At 43.5% G+C, this 15,288-nt stretch overlaps 1 protein-coding gene across 2 annotated transcripts in view; it reads left to right on the top strand.

Annotated features, from left to right (window-relative positions):
* OPHN1 (oligophrenin 1) overlaps window positions 1-1,618 on the top strand; it is a 120,331-nt gene extending 118,713 nt beyond the window's left edge. For both annotated transcript variants that reach the window (XM_081897802.1, XM_081897803.1), the window contains one exon: window positions 399-1,618. The gene's annotated coding sequence lies outside the window, so the exon portion shown is untranslated. The remainder of the gene's footprint in view (window positions 1-398) is intronic.
* The last annotated feature ends 13,670 nt before the right edge of the window (window positions 1,619-15,288 follow it).

Below are 15,288 nucleotides of genomic sequence, written 5' to 3'. Positions count from 1 at the left end.
TCCAAATGGGAGAGAAATATTTCCCTTCTGGTTTTAATATATGTATGTATTTGACCTTTTTTATCAACTGCTTTGAGTTGTCAGTGGCTTAAAAAAAGTGGTGAATAAATTTAATAATATAAAAATGCTTTCTTCTGGCCTAATTTCAGTGGAGAGAGGGGCAGTGTGTGATTTTTTTGGGGGGAGGGGAAAGCATGGAAGACCTTTTAGAGGCAGGTACTCCCACAGCCAGCACACTGGCAAGCCCTTTGTTGCATTACATGACATTCTTGGTGGTGTTCATAGATTACTCGAATTGTAGAGGTGGAAGGGATTCCTATCCCCTGCAGTGCAGAAATCACAGTTATATTGTTATGCTTTGATTGATGCAGTTTGTGTTCTCTCCCTCCCCGCTCTAGACTTGTATGTCTGATCCTGGCTGGTTCCAGAAAGATTTGCCACAGCCCCTCCTCCAATTCTCCCTCTCCTGGTTCGTGAGTCTTGCTGCGTAGATCAGCTCTTATTCCAAGATCTCATCGTTGAATATACCGTTCTGAATAGTTTCCTAAGAGAACAAATCCATCTTGCCATCGGTTTCCGAAAGTAGCTCCTTCTTTCCTGCTTCCTCCATGTTTCTACTGTTGCCTGTATCCAAGAACACTTGTTTGTTTCCCTTGGGATGTTTGGGAGAAGTAGGAATGCCATGGCTGGCCAAGGAAGAGAGTTGGTGGGGGGGGCACGCAAACAGTTTTATCCACCCTGTTCTACATCCCTTTAATGTGGCATGGTGGACCCACACCAAGATTTATGTACAGGGCTTTGGGGGAGCACCAGCTTTTAGCGCACTGGCTGTCTTAAGACAAATCACTTTGTGCATTGTGGGGGACGGGGTGTGGGGAGATGGACACTTCTTTCTAAATCCTTTTGAAGAATGCGAAGACATTTCCAAGTGGGGGTTCTCCCCCACAGCAAAGCACTGAAGAATGAACCTTTTGATTTTCTGCAGTGGAACAGAGAGCAATTTTGGTGGTTATGCTGCCTCTGCATCCTCTGCTTGGCCTCCCCAGGTGGAAAGCAGCCCTCTACTATTGTGCACTGGAAGGAGACAGGACCATCTTGTATGGTTTTCATTCCACCCTGGAGCAGACAACGAGAGAGCCTATGTTTTTTTTTGGGGGGGAGACCCCTTCACCTCCTGCCTGAGGCACTTATACACATGGTGACTTCATCATCAACGTGCCTCTCTAACTCTGGTCTACTGGGGAGGAGGTAGAGGTACTTTCAACATTTCAGCAGAGATGTTCATTTTCCTGGTTCTTGGAATGCACCATGGTTCTCCATCCTATGTCTTGTGTTTCTCAGGAGTGTGGTCAAAAGCACTCCTTCGGATTCTGTGGCTTTGAAGAACTGGCTTCCCATCACAACACACACAGGTTTCTGAGGACCAAAGCACAAAGCATCGAGGCAGACCAAGCAACACCTTTTTTGTTTGTTTGTTTAAATAATAATCCAAACTCAGTTTATATTGAATGTTAGAATCTTTACCGATTCACATGTCTCCTGTAAAAAATATATAAAAAACACTCTTTGGCTTCGCTTTCTTCCTGAAAACAAAATAAAAACACCCTGGGCATTCAAATATTGCCGACAATTCTGCCTTTTTTTTCCCCAAACACAGACTTTCGTAGGGCTGGAAGGATCTTCAAAATGTGGTTGAAGGTCACAACAGCAAGAAAGCTGTCCGGAGGGTGGCAACATAAGAACGGGCCTTCTCTGCAGTGGCTCCCCATTTGTGGAATGCTCTCCCCAGGGAAGTTTGCCTGCCGCCTTCATTATACACCTTTCGGCGCCAGGCAAAAACATTCCTTTTTAAACAGGCTTTTGGTTGATTTGATTGACATCCTATGCCCTTTTAAAATGTGGCTCTTTTTTGGATGGGGGGTGTTATTGGGTTGTTTTTACTTTGATTATATATATTGTGGTTTTATATTTTGATTTTGTTCTGTGAATTGCCCTGAGACTTAGGGCAGTATATTAACTAGCTAACTGCTGTAAATAACTAACTGCAGGCAGAAGAAATTAACACGCAAAGTAGAAAGGTTTCCATCCCAATCCAGTTGCTGCACACAATCTCTGCATGGGTACAATTCAGCTACTTCTCCTTCATCAGCTTTACCAAAGCCTTAAACTAGTAGGAAGCAGGGAGGGGCCTTCTAAGCAGCAGGAACACTTTGTATTCAAGATAGACAGGCAGAACCTTTTACAAACGCGCCGTCCTAAATGGGAAGGGCCAACACCACAGCAGGAACCCCGTTTTAAATTCTCAAGGAACCCTGACAAACCCACCAGTAGCCCATGCTGCCAGCTAGTCAAGGAGCACCGGGAACATGAGAGAATATGCTTATGGTATGCATGAAACTGGGTTTTTCGTTTTTCAAGAGAATGTAAGCAGAGCTGCTGTAGAAGTGGAAACAGGATCCAAGGATATCTGCCCTGCAGGGCCAACACTTAATACAGGGTATGGCCCTCCAGGCTCCAAGCAGCACTGAAGTCTACAATCCTGCTTTGTAAGCAGAATGCTAAGCTCAGAGGCATAAAGAATTTTTGAGTTTGTTCCGTGTCCATACACACAGATGTTTAGTCAGTGATCAAAGCTAAACATGGCGATGCATGGTCATTCTGATGTTCATGCCGTCCTCCTACTCAAGACACTCAGAAGTTTCTGTCCAAGTAACAGCAAGTCTGTTAATATAATTGTAGATAGATCTAGTGAAGGTAGAAAATATCCACTCACCGGGCCCAGTGGTGGGTGAGGTTTGTGGCCCGGCACGCCACTCCTCTGGCCATTGATCTGCCCACCCCCTTGGTCACCACAGAGCTTTCTGGGTTCCCGGAAAGTTGTGGCCATTTTAATCCCAAGTACTTTATCATGTGTTTTCCTTTATCTGAGGCCTGGCTCCCGGAGAGCAGGGGGACTGTGCCTGGGCACGCAATCTGCATGTCCCCCTTCTCCTGGATTGGGTAGTGTTAAGTCCTCAAGGTTGTAGTGACCAAAGAAGAAAGCATGGAGTCATTAAGCCAATTTCAGTGTTCTGAGTCCATGATTCCAATCAATCAATGGATTGTGCAGGTGTCCCATGTCCTGATCCCGTGGCAGCTAGGGGGAAATGTGGAAGATGCACCAGATAGCAGCAGTTGACACGCAACATGTGCTTTATTGTATTCTAGCTCTTGTCGCCATTTTCTCCGCAAAAGGTCCCGGGGGTGGGGTGGGCGTTGAGCACCATCATGTGATGTGAAATTGGTACATTTTTCACCAGGCCTCCATTCATCATAAGCTAAAAGATGTCCAGCAATTCCACACACTATTTTTGTGAAATTTAAGGCACTTAAGATATCTTCCACCGGTTGTGTGGGGTTGTTTTTTTGTTTTTGTTTTGGTCTTGTAAAGTGATTACTTGCAATGATTTTAGTGATGTTAATAAAGTTAATAATGAAGGAAAATCCTTGTCTGTGTGTTCTGTTAAGTTGCAATCATTTTTTGTTGTCAGAATTTTATATGAGCAAAATGGCCTTCCCCAACCTTGTGTTCTCCAGGTGTTGGGCTATGACTCCCATGACCCTTGACTGTCGGCCATGCTGGCAGGGGCTGATGGATACTAACAACATCTGGCGGGCCACCGACTCCTCATCCATTCTCTACTGAAAAGCAACATTTATCCCAGTAACTTTTCCTTCACCCCTGAGAGTATGTTTTGCATTGCCTCCTAAAATCTCTACCTGGCATGACTGTCTCTGATCAATACCATCCACATGTTTCCTGGCCATCAGCAGTGAGGATTCCAGAGCCTTGAGTTCCAGCTCTAAGTTGTGGTACACATTCTCAAGCAAATAATTGCTCTTCCTAATTGCTTGTTCATGTGTGTGTTTTTTTTTAATTTTATTCATTTTTCAAGCACATAATAAAAGACAAACACAACACAAAACAAAAACATACACAACATTAAATATATACCGACTTCCCCATACCTCCCTTTCGCTGCATCCTTATTCCAAAATTCTTTAGCAACTCTTTAGTCAGTTTATCTATTAATTCCCTTTCATTAGATTTCCTTAAACTTATTAGTTACAGCTGTATTTCTCTACTTCTTACCCCTTGACATCTTAACACTCCTCAATTTTACAACAGTTTTTAAGATATATTTTAAATTTCTTCCAGTCCTCTTCCACTGTCTCTTTCCCCTGGTCTCGGATTCTGCCGGTCATCTCTGCTAGTCCCATGAAGTCTGTCACCTTTGTCTGCCATTCTTCCAGAGTAGGTAATTCTTGCATCTTCCAATACTTTGCCAGAAGAATTCTTGCTGCTGTAGTAGCATACATGAAAAAAGTCCTATCCTTCTTTGGCACCAGTTGGCTAACCATGCCCAGGAGAAAAGCCTCAGGTTTCTTAGGAAAAGTCCACTTAAGGACCTTCTTAATTTCATTATAGATCATTTCCCAAAAGGCTTTAATCTTTGGGCAGGTCCACCAAAGGTGGTAAAAGGTACCTTCAGTCTCATTACATTTCCAGCATTTATTATTGGGCAAATGGTAAATTTTTGCAAGCTTGACTGGGGTCATGTACCACCTGTAAATCATTTTCATTATGTTCTCTTTTAAGGCATTACATGCCGTAAACTTAACACCAGTGGTCCATAACTGTTCCCAGTCAGCAAACATAATGTCATGACCGATATCATGTGTTCTTATTCCCCTTAAATGTCTCTTGAGATATGCGGGGGGGGGGGGTTGTGTGTGCAAATATTTTTTCTTTGGCTGTCACATGGTCAAAACAACAACAGCAGCACTTTAGTTGGTTGATCACATGAGTTTTAATTGATCTGTCACAGAATTGTGGAGTTGGGGGTCATCCAGGCCAAATCCCCACAATGCAGGAATCGCAGCTGAAGAATCAAGAGTTGATTAAATTGGTATACAGTTGAATAAAACCATGGCTTTGACATGGGAGATTACAATTCGCAACTGGTACATGTCTAATTATTTTTCAGATCCATAAACTGTTTCACAGCCAGAGGCAAAGCAGTGTACACAGTAAGATAAAATACAAAGATATATTCCCAATAAGCAAAAAACAACAAAAGCTTTTCCACCATTATGCAGTAAAATTCCAAATGAAATGACTGGGTCACGCTTCAAGGAAAGCCTTTCTTAATACAACAATGATGTTCAATAACGGGTCGGCAAACTTTTTCAGCAGGGGGCAAGTCCACTCAGATCTTGTGGGGCCTGAACTATATTTTGCAGGCTGGAAATGAACGAATTCCTATGCCCCACAAATAACCCAGAGATGCATTTTTAATAAAAGCACACATTCTACTCATGCAAAAACACCAGGCAGGCCCCACAAATAACCCAGAGATGCATTTTAAATAAAAAGACGCATTCTACTCATGTAAAAACACACTGATTCCCGGATCATCTGCAGGCCGGATTGAGTAGGCGATTGGACTGGATCCAGCCCCTTGGCCTTAGTTTGCCTACCCATGTTCAATAACATTATTTCCAACCCACCCCTTTGTGCAGTGCAGAAAACAGTGTTAAAGAATAGTACAATGAAACCAAGGTTTAAAAGTGATGCCACGCAGTAGTAATAAAATGGATCATATGTGCATATTCTATCAAACAAAAACATTTTGTATAGAAAGCTGTGTTTCTTTTTCCAGTGCAGGGTTCTCTTTAGGACACTTGTTAACTTATCCATAAGAATTATGTCCCATATCTATTGCATCCATGCTTCAAAAAGGTTTGTATTATGTGTTCTCCAGTAGCTGGCTATAATAAATTCAGCAGCTGTTAACTGGAGAGCAATAATATATTTCCTACACAAACAGTTTGCCTAACAATAACCACACTTCATCCAGCCCTCATTTTACCAGCTTCTTTGCAAGAATATTCGGGGGGGAGTTTGTCAAAATGGGTAAAATAAAATGGATGAACGTTATTCAATGATGCTGGCTCATCAAACTCAGTCATTTACAACTCTGCCTCCTGCCGCTTGCCTCCTTGCTTCTTAGTGCGCGCGCACACACACACACTCTCACGGTAATCCCACTACCCCCAGGGTGAGCAATCGCCCACTTTGGGAACCCCTGGTTTGCATGACACTCCAATTCTTTGGAAAGCAAAGTTATCAATACAAAACTGATACACAACTTTATCCTTCCTTTCTATCATATTCTAAGGAGGCAGTTGAAATTCTAATTCAGTATGGGCACTGTGACTGGATAGATGTGGAATAATGTGATGTAGTCTGTGCAAGACATAGAGGTTTTTGGTCAGTAACAATCATTCCACTTCTATTTAATCTGAATTGGCTCCTGGTGTGTTTCTCTTAGCTGAACTGGAAGTGTTGGCTTATCTTACTTTGTTGGTTTTAAAATAAGGACCAGTTATACGTAAAACAAACAGATTTTTTTGTAAAAAAAAAAAAAAGCTTTAGAATTCCAGTTTAATTGGATTTTTGATTATAACTACACAGATTTGACTTTCAGAGTAAAAATTCAAGACATTGGCAGAATAGATCCAGCTTGGGAGGCCCAGAAGCTGTCAAAGAACCAGGCTAGTGAAATGCAGTATGGCATAGTGGTTAGAAAATCAGACTAGGATCTGAGCTAAAGAACGTAGATAAATGTTTTATTGCAAAATATATGTGATTTATTAAATAAAAAAATGCAGATTGATGCAAAGATGAAAAAGACTTGTGAATGAAAATACGCAAAATGGACACAGGTCAGAAACAGACGGCTCTGTTCCTTCCTAGATGCGGATTTCTTTTAATTTAAAAGGAACTCACAGATAATTTTCTCCCCACCCGCCCTGGCCGATTCCACCTCTTTCATTGGTATTTGAATAAAGAGCTTTGGCAGATAGCTAGAGAGAAAGTTGAAAGAGCAGACAGAAGTATCTGCCACTAACAGTGGCACTTATGTGCATAGTTGAACTATGGAACCCACTCCCACAAGAAGCAGTGAGGCCCACCAACCTGGATGGCTTTAAAAGAAGATATGGACAAATTCATGGAGGAGAGTAAGGTTGCTAGCCATGGTGGCTCTGTTCTGCCTCCATTGCTGAGGCAGGAATGCTTCTGAATACCAGCTGCTGGAAATCTCAGAAGGAGAGAGTTGTTCTTGTGTTTGAATCCTGCGTTTGGGCTTTCCTTTGGGGGCATCTGGTCAGCCACTGGGAGAACAGGATGCTGGACTTGATGGGCCATTGGCCTCTGATTCAGCAGAGCTCTTCTTATGTACTTCAGGAGAGCTGGAGCTGTGGAATTTTTAAAAAGCTAACTTGGGTCATGATTTGCAGCGTTTTGAAACAAGCCTTCCCCTCTTGGGCTGTTTAACACATGGCACCTGTCAATTTTTTATTTTTATTTTTTTAAAAAAGAGAGCTCCAAGTGTTTCTTCCTTGCACAGCCATAAACCTGCCTCTTGAGAGCTGGTGTAGCAGGCATTGACTGCCGTTCCTTGCACTTAAAACAGATGAAGACAAATCCTTGTAGAGATGGACCTGGCTCATGCCAAAGGTGGGGGGACCCCCTTCCCTTCACCCCCCCCCCAGCCCTGTCTATGTTTTTGCCACCACATTCATGTACAGACTATCTGGCTTATAGTAGGTGCAGAGCTGGATTCTTAACAATGTTTGTATGTAGAGCTCGTGTGTGGTGCAGTGCTGAGCATGCTGGAACTAAGACCTGGGAGAGACCAGGGTTCAAATCCCCACTCAGCCATGAAACTCACTGGGTGTATCTATCAGCCTAACCTACCTCTCAGGGTTGTGGTGAGGATAAAATGGGAGAACCATGTACGACACCTTGAGCTCCTTGGAGAAAAAGATGGTATATTCCATGGGTAGGCAAACTAAGGCCCGGGGGCCGGATCCAGCCCAATCGCCTCCTAAATCCGGCCCACATACAGTCCAGGAATCAGTGTGTTTTTACATGAGTAGAATGTTTCCTTTTATTTAAAATGCATCTCTGGGTTATTTGTGGGGCATAGGAACTAGTTCATTCCCCCCCCTCCAAAATATAGTCCTGCCCACCACAAGGTCTGAGGGACAGTGGACTGGCCCCCTGCTGAAAAAGTTTGCTGACCCCTGTGATATACAAATACAACAAGTAAATAAATAATAAGGATCCTCTCCTTACTTGAGCTGAAGGCATTTCCCTGGTCACACTGGTTTCACTTTATAAAAATATATGCAGCAGCTGCTTTATTTTAAAAGGCAAGATGCAGCTTTTTGTTTTCTTTTTCTAAGCATTTACATGCACAGAATGATTTGGGACTTTAAGGGAGTCCTTGATCTGACTCAAGACACGTTGGAAGCAATGCAGCCAAACCTGGGCATGTGAAAACTGTCATCTGAATTGCCCCCGTTTGCATCTTAATTCGGACTGCATGTGGGGTTCGTGTACACCCTTAACAAAAACTCCGATGATGCATGTAATCCCATTTCCGGTTGAGGAAGTTGCGGATGTTTAGCCTGGTTAAGAGGCAGCTGAGAGGACATATGATACCCACCATCAAATATCTAAAGGGCTGCCCCATGGAAAATGGAGCAAGCTTGTTTTCTGTTGCTCCAGAATGCAGGACCTGAACCAATGGATTGAAATTGTAGGGAAGGATATTCTGACTAAACTTTGTGAAGAACTTTCTGGAAGAGCTTTTTGACCGTGAAGTTTACAGCATGTTATTCTTTGAAGAAGAATTATTTGAAAATGATTTACAGATGGTATTTAACTCCAAGTAGACTTGCTAAGATGTATAAGACTGAATCAGATAAGTGTTGGAGATGCAATGAGGTTTAGAGTATGTTCTTTCATATGTGGTGGACCTGTAAAAGGGTGAAAGAATAATACTTTGGAAGTCGAATGGAATCCATTCTGGAAGTCTGTTCAACTTCCAAAACGTTCGGAAACCCAAGCTTCTGCAGCCAATTGGAAACTGTGGAATGTTTGAGTTTCAAAAGAAAGTTTGCAAACTGGAACAATCACTTCCAGGTTTGTGGCATTCGGGAGCCAAAATGTCTGGGTACCAAGGTGTTCGGGATCCAAGGTACAACTGTATTGGGAAATTGTTTATAATGAATTGAAAAATATGTTAGAAGTACTTTTCCAAACAGAGTCCTTTTTGTTGGGGATAATTCATTTTTTTTTAAAAAAAAATATTTATTGGGGTTTTTAATAAAAGAAATACAAAAATGATAAACAGCATTGCTTTGTTTTAACAAAATTCCATAACTTCTTTAGACTTCCTCACGTCTCCCGCTCCCACTTACACCGTTAATAAATTTTTTCAAGCAAATTATCATCTTATTTGCAATTTTGTAACCACTCATTTAAATATAATATAACAGTTCTCCAACAAATTTTGTTTCTCTTAATCTCACATATCATCAAATTCCGATCCAGTTTAGTGATGGCCAATTATTTGTAACCAAGCATCCTTTTTAACATTCCACTAAATCACAATGTTTCTGTAGATAAATCTTAAATTTATTCCAATCTTCTTCGATCCTTTCTTCTTCTTTTTGTTGGGGATAATTCAGATGGAAATTCCTAGGTGTCAAAAAAGGCTATTTATGTATGCCACTAGTGCGGCCCGTGTTTTGTTAGCCCCAAAATGGAAAACAAGCGAGGCCCCAGCTAAAGAAGAATGGCAGCTTAAACTAATGGAATATCTGCAGCTTGCAGACCTAACATATAGAATAAGAGAACAAGAACAACATACATTTAAAGAAGATTGGAAAATGTTTATTGAATATATGGGGGGAAACTGTGTACACTTGAAAACGCTGGCAGCATTAAGAAAAATTCAGCAATGTAAACAAGTTATTATAGATGTATTAATGGAATACTGAATGGTTTACTTTATTTAAAATATGCAGGGATTTATGATATGCAAATTGAACCATGGAAAGAGAAGAAGGGAAGTCATTGACATTTTAAGGTTATTTAATGAATATTTTAAATTGTAAAATGAAAAACTTAATAAAAATTATACACACATACACAAAAGACAGTGAAATGGACTCCCTTGGGAGGTGGTGGACTCTCCTTCCTTGGAGGTTTCTAAGCAGAGACTGGATGACCATCTGTCAGGGATACTTAGCTGCGATCAGATGAGCCAACTCCTTGAGGCTGAGGTCCCTTTGGCCCCCCAATAAAATATTTGAGGGGCCTGGACCCTCCCCCCAAGTTGATGAGCATTGCCATTCAGTTAGTATGTGCCATGTCATGTGATCCATTATGTGGGGCAGGGTTTACTTGGGCCCCATAATATTTTATTCAGGTTGGCACCACTGGCTGCAATTCCTCCATTGCAGAGGGTTGGATTAGATAATCCTTGGGGATCCCATCCAACTCTACAATTCTAAGATCCTACGAAATATCCATAAGCATTTTAGTATGCATTTCTCCTAAGGTGCACATTTTCTACACACAATTTCCCTTGATAAAACGCATTTACTGTTGCTCTCGCTCTCACATAGGGAGCTTTAATTTGGGGGGATTTTCCGTTTTACAGACTATAATAACAACAACAAAGAAAAACATGCAAACGTCATATCCCCTTTGACTTCCCTCCCTTTTGTGGATCCTTATATTTTAATTTTCATTCTGCATCTCATCACTAACTCCAATTAGTATAAATCCTTAATCAATCCATAGTTAAAATTTTTACTACAAGTTTTCTGTCAAACCTACCAACAATTACAATAGTTTTTTTTAATACATTGTATACTTCTCCCATTCCTTATTAAAGTTTGAATCTTCCTGGTTCCTAATTTCTTCCTGTAAATTTTGCCAATTCAGCATAGTTCATTAGTTTTATCTGCTACTCTTCCTTGGTCAGAACTGTTATTTTCTTTGCATCTTTGGGCCAACAATATTTGGGCAGCTCATAGATGAGAGCTTTATGTGTTCTGTCCCTGAATATAGGCATCTTTGTATGCTGGTTTCAGTCTGATACCCACTTTGCAAAAGGCAGAGAAGAGTGATGGCTGAAGGACATCTGTGTTTTAGACAGCACATATTAGGAAGGTTCGCTTTATAAGGCATTTCCCCATCTCCATCTCACTCACCCCTGCAGAGGAAGGTTAGGCCCAGACTGCCTGCCGCCAGAGAGTTTTCTGCCTGCTCTTTGGCCGACCTGCTGAAGATTTACAGCAGTGGCTAAAGCCAACAGTTCCATCCTCCAAGCCCGAGGCCTGCAATCTGTGTAAAGAGAGCCATCTGCCTTGGCCTTCCTCTCCAGAAGGAGAAACCGCCCTATCTCTGTTCATCCAGACAGCCAGAGAATCTGCCTATGAGAGGCAAACCACTTTGCAAATGTGGATGACAAAGTGGCTTTGATCTGCCTCTCCCCAGCTGACTGTATCATGAGCAAATGGGGCTGGGTTTTTTTCTTTCTTTCTAAGGACTCCGAAGTGTCCAAGAGGCCTTGAGTGCAGCTCATTATGTGCTATGTTAAAAGTTAGCATGGGATCCTGCAGCGTGTTTACAAATGAGTTGGTTCTCTCCACCCTACTTAAGCAGCCTGACAAAAACAAGTCTTAGCTCAGGCTGAGCATAAGCAGTCTCTCCAAATCCTGCACTTTATATGCGAGGAGGGGAAAGGGGGCATTTTGCTGAATTGCCCACAGTGGGAAAGGGTTCAATTTTCCACAATTTGGGATGGGGGTAAAAAACCCCTCATAATTTATTTGACTCAGACAATGCAAAATGAATCTCTAGTGTTGATTCATTGCTTCTCTTCATCCACCAGCTTGAACCAAGGGAGGATGGCTGGAGGATCAAGCCCGTTGCTTCCTTCAGTGGTATTACACTAATATTCTAGTAGTGCAATGATGCTTCGGAATACCAGTTGCTGGAAGCCACAGGAGGGGAGAGGGCTCTTGTGCTCGGATCCTACTTGTGGGCTTCCCTTTGGGGCATCTGACTGACCACTGTGAGAACTAGATGGGCCAATGACCTGATCCAATTGCAAACTCGACTTACGTTCTTATTTCCTCCTATAGTCTGAAGTTATGTATCTTCTGCTGTTTAGTACTCAAGCTGATGCAATCCTACATTGTCATTGGCTCCCTGAGTTTCATTTAGGGCAGAAGAAATTATGGAGTTTTTTGTTTTTTTGTTTTTGAGATTGGGGAAGTTTCTTGTACAAAGAAAAGCAAGCAGTAAAAAAAGAGAGGCAAAGTTGTCTGAGATAATTTAGCTTAAATTGTTGGGCTTTTTAAAAGAGTGCTTGATCATCATGGGAAAAACATTTTTATGCACAGAAAACCTTAGGGAGGGCATCGTTGTAAATAGCAATTAATGCTAATAGATTCTGCCGGGCAGCTCTTGAGCATTAAAGGCAGGAAGAGAAACTTACGAGCTTATTTTTAATTCATTTGCAGCTGGCAATGTTGCAAGTTGTGGTAGGGAGATGATGCCACTTTTAAAACAGTTGGTGAGTGAAAAATTGGGACATAGCTTCTACTTCAAAAGAGATACTTAGCGGAATTTGGGGAAGAGAGAATACACTAGTGAGAGCTGCTTACACTTAACCATCAGTTATCGGCAGAGAAGAATTATGGAAAATATCACACAATATGACTAAGAATGACTTATAGATAGCACAGTTTATTGTGCAACCTAATTATAATGCATATTCTTATGTTTAACTAGTGTTCATAATGAACTTACTCAGTTTATACCCCTCAACTGCCCCAATTTAAGCGGGACATCCTGAAATTACTGAAGCCATCCCAACTACTGACTGGATCCTGCAATGTCCTGGTCTTTGGTCTGGTGCTCTGGCATGTGTCAGCTGGCTCGTGCCAGAACACTAGACCAAAATACTCTCTTTTTTTGTCTCATGCTCTTATGTGAATCAGCTGGCTCAGGCCAGAGTGCCAAATCAGGTCCTCCCTTAAAGAGGACACATATTGTGGTAAGACCTGGACAACTGGACCCTGTGTTGTGGGTGGGTACGTTTGGACAGCCACAACACCCGAATGGTAGGTCCCTCAAAGCTGTGTGCAACCTGGCCAATGGGACGCAGTCTAAACGGTTCGATGGACCTATTTATGCCCATGCACATGACCCAGATCTCCCTCTTTCAGCGCTTGAATTCGGAACACCAACATTGTGTCCTCTGCAAACCGAGAGAGGGAGAGAGGGAGCGATTTACCTTCGATGGATCATCCTGGTGATATCTTTTCGTTGTCCTTTCTTTTACCTTCTTTCCCCCCTCACTTTAATTCCAGGTTAATCCTCCCCATCCCTGCCCTTCCCTGACTAAGAGGGGCCTTTGCCCCCACGGGGCCTCGGCCCCTTAGTGCCCTTTCAGAGCTTTTCACTCTTTTAATTTTCCTGGATTTTTCCCTTTTGCGGGGCTTGCTGCGGATTCCAATTTTATATATGTGGCTTTGTGCAGCGTTTGCTGATCCCTCATGAGCTGGCTGATCTGGGGGCTCCCGGAGTGTGGCGTTGCCGTGGCCTGAGAAAACCTCTGCTCAGTGGTTCGTCTTATTAATCTTGGAGGAGATTTCGCCCACGGCGGCCATTTTCTCCAGCTTAATTTGGCGGGAGCACCATTTGCACTGGTGATAGTGCAATTTCTGGTGGGAGCACGATCTTGTTTTGGTGGGAGCGCCATCTTAATGGGTTAAGCCTTAATTATTTATTTTGTACTGTGGGAGTGCTTATCGAGATGCCTGTTAAAAGGAACCCTAGTCCTGCTCACCTTTCAAAAAGGGTAATTAGAGGCCCGCCTCAGTCGCAGTGTTCAGTGCAAGCCCCAGTAGTTCCTCAGCAAACACTGGATCGTCTGGGTTTTATTGTTGCCAATATTGGCTCAGACCCTGCGGCCTTGACAAGGTTGAATTCACAGCTTGAGTCATTGGCTCAGCATTTTGGGAGGCAGCCTGATCCCCAGCCTGGCCCCTTCTCTTCTTCTACTGTTTATGAAGCCCATGGTCCCTCTGATGCAAGTGAAGGGAGTGAGGCTTTTGATTCTTCTGGGGCTTTGTTTCCCCAATCGCAGTTTTCCAGGATTCCAGTCCCAGCTAGTCCTAGGGGTCGTCCCGGGAGTATGGGTGCTACGGTTCAGCAGGCCTTTTGGTCTGGACTGCTTCATTCACAGTCAACACCCCCGGGTTCTGGGAGTTCAGGGCTTCCAGCAGCGCAGCTTATGGGGAGAGGAACTTCTTCTCAGCCTAGCACCTCACATGTTTTTAGTTCTGTTCAGGTGCAGTCGGTCCATCCGAGGGAGACGTTCAGCATCCACTCTTCTGAGGAGGATCTTCCGGGGCCCTGGGGCCCTTCATCCGGTGGCAGCGGCAGAAGAGTCGTCGCTCCAAGCGCAGGGCCAAGAGGCGGAAGGATGGCGATACCTCCTCTTCTACAGGTATGTCTTCTGAGACATCTGAGGATGGGTCAGATGTGACCCTGGGTCTTTATTGGGACCACGGCGAAGGGGCTTTGGGCCTTCCCAGGTGGGCTTGGCAGCACAGAGGGAGTAAATAACAATTAATGCTAATAGATTCTGCCAGGCTGCTCTTGAGCATTAAAGGCAGGAAGAGAAACTTGCGAGCTTATTTCTAATTCATTTGCAGTTGGCAATGTTACAAGTTGTGGTAGGGAGATGAAGCCAATGGTGTGGGCGAAGGTGTCTGTGGAAGGCACGCCTGTGGCAATGGTCTTGCAGCTGGGCGAGAACGATTTGCTGGAAGCTCCCAGCTTGAGCCTGCAGACCCACATGCAGGAGGACTTGAAAGAGTTGAAGGCAGTTATTCCTGGACTCTAGATATTTTGGTCGCAGCTGTTGCAGCGACGTGAGTGGCGAGGAAGCCGATGCTCAGCTGCCACCCAGAGGGCCAGGAGGCGCGTGCAGAGCACAGTGGCCAAGAAGGTTCTGGCCTTGGGCAGGATGGTGACCCATCACCCGGGCATTACCTTCTGTGTTGCGTCCCTTTACAGGCTTGATGGTCTTCATCTGTCTGTGATTGGGATTGATTTATGGCTGACCTCTGTGTCAGCGGGATTAAGGGATTGGTTACAGGTCTGAGAGGCTGCCGGCAAGCGCGGGGCTTGTGTGGCAGATAGGCTCTGGTTCTGGTGATAGGAATGGGAGAACGCTCTTGCCATCCCTATGCGAAGGTTATTCCGTTAAAGGAATCCAGGGACTCAACTGATTTGGTCAACCCCTGTGATGGGGTTGTGCCCGTACCTGAGTCTAGGGGGACATTTGGGTGGCGTAGATAGCC

This window comes from Podarcis melisellensis (genome assembly GCF_964234715.1).
Source record: "Podarcis melisellensis genome assembly, chromosome: Z".
Classification (NCBI taxonomy): Eukaryota; Metazoa; Chordata; class Lepidosauria; order Squamata; family Lacertidae; genus Podarcis; species Podarcis melisellensis.
The sequence above is the reverse complement of the archived record's forward strand: the minus strand, read 5'-3'. Positions and strand labels throughout refer to the sequence as shown.